Source organism: Macadamia integrifolia, chromosome 12 (assembly GCF_013358625.1).
Source record: "Macadamia integrifolia cultivar HAES 741 chromosome 12, SCU_Mint_v3, whole genome shotgun sequence".
In the NCBI taxonomy this organism is placed as follows: Eukaryota; Viridiplantae; Streptophyta; class Magnoliopsida; order Proteales; family Proteaceae; genus Macadamia; species Macadamia integrifolia.
Genome location: NC_056568.1, coordinates 10,455,380 through 10,461,877, shown reverse-complemented (window position 1 = coordinate 10,461,877; position 6,498 = coordinate 10,455,380).

Sequence of the window (6,498 nt, the reverse complement as noted above, 5' to 3'; positions counted from 1 at the left end):
CTTCTTGGTAAGAATTTTGTTTTCGAAACAACCATAAGATAGTTCCTCTAAAATTCTTGTCTATACCATGTGCATAGACTGTGATTTGTGATTCTTAATTGGAATGTGTGGTCCAACCTTTTACTTGGTTAGCATCTCTGCTATTCAACTTTTAACTTTTTGTCACCCTTATGAAGGTGTTTAAGAAAAATCAGAATATTCATCGTCATCATCAGTTAATAGTAGTAACCATCATTAGATAATAGTAAGCGTTTATGAAGGGTTTACTCTCCTTGGCAGCCTACTTTCATCACAACGATAATGGTTCAGAGACATCAGGCTACTTTCAACTCTCAGAAAGACCATGTAACACCCACAACCATTATATTATTGGCATTAGTTCTTTTGGATTCAAGTCCCTCCTAATTACATAGCAAACTAGCTAATAAGCAGGTGAATTTTGAACAGTAAACCTTTCAACAATATGATCTGTACCTAAACATAGAGTCCTTTTCGCCTTTTATTTTCTTTCTGATTCTTGAGGCAGAGTATTGCATTTTCCATCTGTCCAATTTAACTGCAAGTTACAAAGTATTTGTGTTTCCCATCTGACACCGGGTGCTTTCTTAATTCCTGTCTTTCATGGCTCTTCTCACCAGCCTAGCATAATTCCTTCCAGCAGTTCATATTAAACCTGGGCAAGGAGGCAGCAAATGCTATAATCTCTCGGTAGGTACTTTACCTTTCACTTGGTAGTAATGACTATACATTGCTATCGACTAGAGTGCAGTCTCTCTACTCTACTTGCCCTGGAATTTCAGCTAGTTCTTAACATCAACAATAAAGCAGGAATTGAAGGTTTGTTCTGCATTTTTAAGATTTCATAATTCGATGTAGTAATTGAGGGTTGTTCTTGTTTAGAGAAATTCACTTATGGTCTTTTCTTAAATAAACTATGTCTATATATATATATATATATATATTTTGTCTGCAAACAGGTGAGTGTTGGATCTTTTGCCTCAAGTGTCACACCCCACTTCCAGTAAACCCAACTTACCCTTAGGAATACCGGCAATGTGAGTAACATACGTACCTATCTTACAAACCTACCAGGATCTCTGATAGCAGTACCTTAACATTTTACAATCTCATATCAAAAACCAATCAAAAGCAGCGGAATCGGAGTATAATAGCGGAATCACCAAAATAAATGGGGAAATATCTAATGATAACATAATATCTGTTTATAATCCTTCAAGACTTACACATATCAAATTTAAAAACATAATATTCACGGACCTGTATCAAAATAATCAAAAATAGGCTGAACACCTCATGTTGCCGTGTATGCACAAAAATCACAAGCACAGTTCTGGCCATGCTCCTCCGCTTTTAGCATCCACCAGTCACTTACTCCGTGCTTAGCCCCTGAGGAAAAAGAGCCACTAGCCATAGGCCCGACAATTCCTGCATCATCATCTACTAAGTGTGTATACGTGGGGTGAGCTTTCCATTTTGCTCAGTGAGGGGTGGGGTCAAGCACATCCAATAACAGTCGCAGTAATAATATATGATGCATGATAGTGAAAATTAAACACATAGTTCATGATGCTCGTGATGCAGTTCATTTATTTTATTATCCACCTAACAATACAATCTGAGTCTGGTAAATGCTATTATGGTACATTAGGATGTATCCCTCGTCTCAAAACCACCATCGACTACGTAGGGATACAAATCCTAGCTGTGAATAGAAGCCTATCCCCATATGCGTCCATGGGTCACCCAGCAAACCCCTGATAACCCCCTCCTAGCAGTTATGGCACCAGTAACACATCAGCCACACCAGACTGGTTTCTGCCTCTGATAACAATCACATTGTACCACGGGTGTGGAATTTCAAAAAGGCACATCGAATATAACACAATGGGTTATCCAACACTTTAACCCCTGTTGGCAAAGGTTCGTAGCATAGGGAGTGATACCTAACCACATACATGCTACATGCCTTCATAATGATACAGTTAGTATGAAATACCGGTAACACATCGGCCACAAAGTGAAACTCGAGACCTTTTACCTAATCTAGCATGCATATCACAGTTGAGTATTGACTATGCAACATCAGTACCAATCATTGGCCACGAAGCATATCCATTTCCAAAAGTAGTCCCGGAACACACAATACCAGTAACACATCGACCACAAAGTGTAATATGTGACTACAACTCTAATGCACATAATCAATGCATGAATGCAACAAGCATACAGAAATCACGACACCAGTACCACCTCGGTCATGTCGGATTTCGTCTCATACATACAACCAAACACACGGCGATCACGGTACCGGTACCACCTCCGGATCCCGCCACACATATCCATAACAATTCATATCATAACCATAAAATGTAACATGTGATTGAACATCATTATCATGTGAACAATATAATTAAATATGAAATTCTACACATGTGAGCTGTTCTATAATAATAAACGATCACAAAAATAAAGCAACCATCCCTCACCTTGTTGATCTCTGCTTATGTTAGGGTTCAGATAAGGCCACTGATCAATCCACTCAGTTTTGGTCTCGGGGCTCGTGCTCGTCACTGTCCTAGACACAAGGGCAATCGTATATCAGTACATGTTGGAAAGATCGGGAGAGGCCCACTTGGGTCACCCCCAAAATATACAGACAAGGTTTCCCAGTGACAGCAATGTCACCGGAAACAAGATATTTTCACCATAAATATCAGTGTTGTTTTCGATGGTGGTGATAGAGAGCTCATTGAGCTCCCACCGTAAGCAGGCCTAGTGGATCCAGTGGCTTGCTTCCGATGGCAGTACAGACTGTCCACTCGAATTGGGGCTTTCCGACTCAGACCCGATCACCGAGATTTGTTCCATGGAGTTTGTAGGGAATGGTCCTAACATCATTCTAAGCCAATAAATTTCCGATTCCACCCAGGGCTTGGTTTAAGCTCGACAACAGCACCGGGAGGGTGGAATACGCATTCCCCGACCTCAATATGGTTTGTCCACTAAGATTCCATCCAAACCTAGCCTAACCTAGGTCAAAATGAAGAGAGAGTTGTATGGGAGGTTGTACTTACCTCCGGCAGCGATTCTGGCAACTAGGCAGCAGCCAGCACTAAGGTAAACCCTTTCCCTCTTCTTCTTCTTCATCTTCTTCTTCTTCTTCCTCTTTTCTTCCTTCCTCTCCTCTCTTATGTTTTGGGCAAAGAAGAAATGAGGAAATGATTTCCTCATTTCTAACTTATGAGTTAAAGTGGACCTTAGCGTTCGTTTGGTTGGACCCTATTCGGATCGATCGGGTTAATATAGCTTTCGGAGCCCGAGAACCCGACTACTTAGGTCTGCGAAAGCTCATGACATGAAGAAAGTGTGAAGGATGATTTGGGATCATCCGGGACTCTCTACGATGCGAGTGGCGAGACCCACGAGCATTGGAACCCTGACAACAACCTGTATGGCTCACCGAAAACAGCCCACCGTATTCAGGCCCAGTGGATCTGGTGGCTTGCTAGCTATCCTACGGTTGGTCTTACACGGATGGTTGCCCTTGGCCATAATCATGGTCTTTCGCAACTTCGGTACGTGCTGGGATTTATGTGTGAGGAGTCGGGTCACTTATCGTCTGGGATCGTAAGGTACGAAGCCTCTCCAGTTAGATTCGCACGTGTTGCACGAACACTTGGGGTCATCCCTTCCCCTTTGGAGCCAATATACACAAGAAGCACGTACAGAAATATACAACCTACATACTTGCAGAAAAAAAACACATCCCAAAAATATGTAGCAGCAACTACAACACAGATCTAAGGCCATCACCATCAGAATCAGCCTAGACCAAGACCTAGAAGGCCCCTGAAAGGGGTCACTCCCACAGTTCATTTGCCTTGCAAAAGGAAACGGTCATAAATGATTCATGCATTGTTATCAATTCTATAAATCACATTAGAGTTCAAGGTTAAATTCATAACAACATTGCATCTACCTGAATCTGTCAAAACTTATAAGCCACAAAAGAGCTACCCATATCCTCTAATTCTATTGTGCAGCATGTCTAAGAGAAATCCTTTTCTCAAAGGACCAAAATCCAACGAGAAACTCATCAAGGCCTGGACGGATGACCACGTAACATTCATATGGTAGGTAAAGCGATTGATGGATCCAAAGCTCCAAATGGCTTGACCAACTGTCATCCTGTAAGATTAATCATTACATATGCAAGCCTGATCTTATTAACAATGCCAGCAAGGGATTTGAATTCTCCAACAACTTCTCTAATAGCCAATGACTTCTTTGGATGCTGCTAGGCCCACTCAAACGGCAATCTCAGCAGAGAAGTGCTTAAGTATTATCAAATAGAGAAGCTGAACTCTTCCAAATTACAACAGATGGCTATGATTCAAGTGGCTTGATGAAATTTAACCTCAATTCTTTATATCCCTTACCACATACAGAAAAAACTCCGGCATAAAAGTTACATTTATTCTCATAATTATCCAGGCAGGAACTAAAACACGGGCAACTAGAAAAATATAAGTCCATAAACCAGAAGGTTAGGATTTTGATCAACAATATGGAACAAATTTTCTATTCAGTGCAGGATAGGAGAACCGACAGTGTGTAGTACATAGGTCGCAGATGCAAAATACTAGTTTACCAGAACTTCAATAACATTTTAAAAAACAAAATAGACGAAGCACTTCCAATTGAGAACAAGAAGGTAAGATTTTCTACGTAGCCATGAAAAATAGGAAAGCCTTAGGGCCATACCAAACAAATTTCAAAAAAAGACACTCCATCACAGAAGACATAATTAAGGTTTAGGATAAATAAAATTGATCTTTAATTAACAAAATTACAAGGAAGATTTACAAACCTATGCAAACGTGGGAGTCTGAAAATGGGTTTGGGGATGGCAGAGTAACTATCAAATTGATCTTAGGTATCAAATTTTAATAAAACAAACAATAGATTTGAACATGCATACTTGCGTTACCCAAACTAACAAGGAACCAAAGATGCTTAAAGCGGAAATATAGAGTTATAGTAATTATATTGTTTTCAGAAATTACTCAAATATTGAAGAATCATATGAAATAATATGGAACCAAAATCCAAAAACCCGTTAAATGCTTTTGTTGGAGAAGGCAAAGAGAGAGAGAGAGAGAGAGAGAGAGGGAGAGAGAGAGAGAGAGAGAGAGAGAGAGAGAGAGAGAAGGCAAAGCATACCTGTGTTTAAGAAAGTGAGGGTGAACAGCTGCCGGGGCTTCCAAGGATGAATGCTATTGCCAAATGGGGGTTTGGAATTTTATATTTGGGTGGACGAATGACTACAGAGCCAACTTGACCATTAACAAAGGGAGCTAGGGCATGCCCTAAGTTTTCACGTTCTGCAACTCAGAATCTTCATGTTCTGCAGCTTTCGATTACCTAAGGAGGGGATAGGGACTCGTGTGGGAGAAGAAATTGGAGTTTTGAAGAACAATATAGGCAGGTCAGGGATTCAGGGGCTTCCATATAGGAGGAAATGGTAAGGATTGGGAGACGCACTTATGGAGAAGAAAATCGGGGGTTCTTGCTTTTCTTTTTTTCCAAGATATGTTATACCTTACCGGAAAAAAAAATACGTCATACGTATATCGTTCTGTTGTTATACTAATAATATAGATAAATCAACAATTAGGATTTGTTTGATGAGATCCTACTGTCCAAAATATACCCTTCAAAAGATTCTTAAAAAGGGTGTCCGACTAGAAAACTCCAACCCTTAATCACAAATCATAAATCTGTGAGGAACTATTTATGATTTGTGGCCACAAACCATTTATTTTGGTTTGTGCGCTACTTTCTAATGACCACATGTTCTAATGGCTTAAAAGCAAGGATAAAAAAATATTTTGACCCTTTTAAAAACAAATCGGATTTTTGCAACCAATTATATGCAAGATTTAATCTTCATGCATTGGAGGTTCGATGTTGGAAACAATGTTTTTCTTTACACTTTTAGGGATGCTTGGAGTCATGAACATCCGAGAGATGGATCCCTTGAGGCCGCATTTCTGAAACTACCCAAACAAGGGATTTACAGACCAGGCTGTGCAGTGGCAGAATGTGCATGATTTGAATTTGTAGGGGAGGATATTATTATCAAAGAGCTGAAATTTTTTATCCTCTGTGATCCTCATCACCATTAAAAAGGTAGGCTAAGCTGAGCCAACTCTGGATTGTAGTGCTGAGGAGGTCAGAAAGTACCATCAGTGGAGAATTGACAAGCATAATACAACCTAAGGTCCTTTCTTTACGGTGTTTGATTCACACTTGGACTCTTCTTAAAATAAAAAACAATCAAAAGAGGAGAGAGATTAAGTGGAATCCATGTATAGATCAAACATCGTACGAGAATGATTTTCATACGAATACCTGATCCGGACTTGTCTTCTTCACCCCTTTAGCCCTCGTTAAGATGAATCACCCAAGTCAACC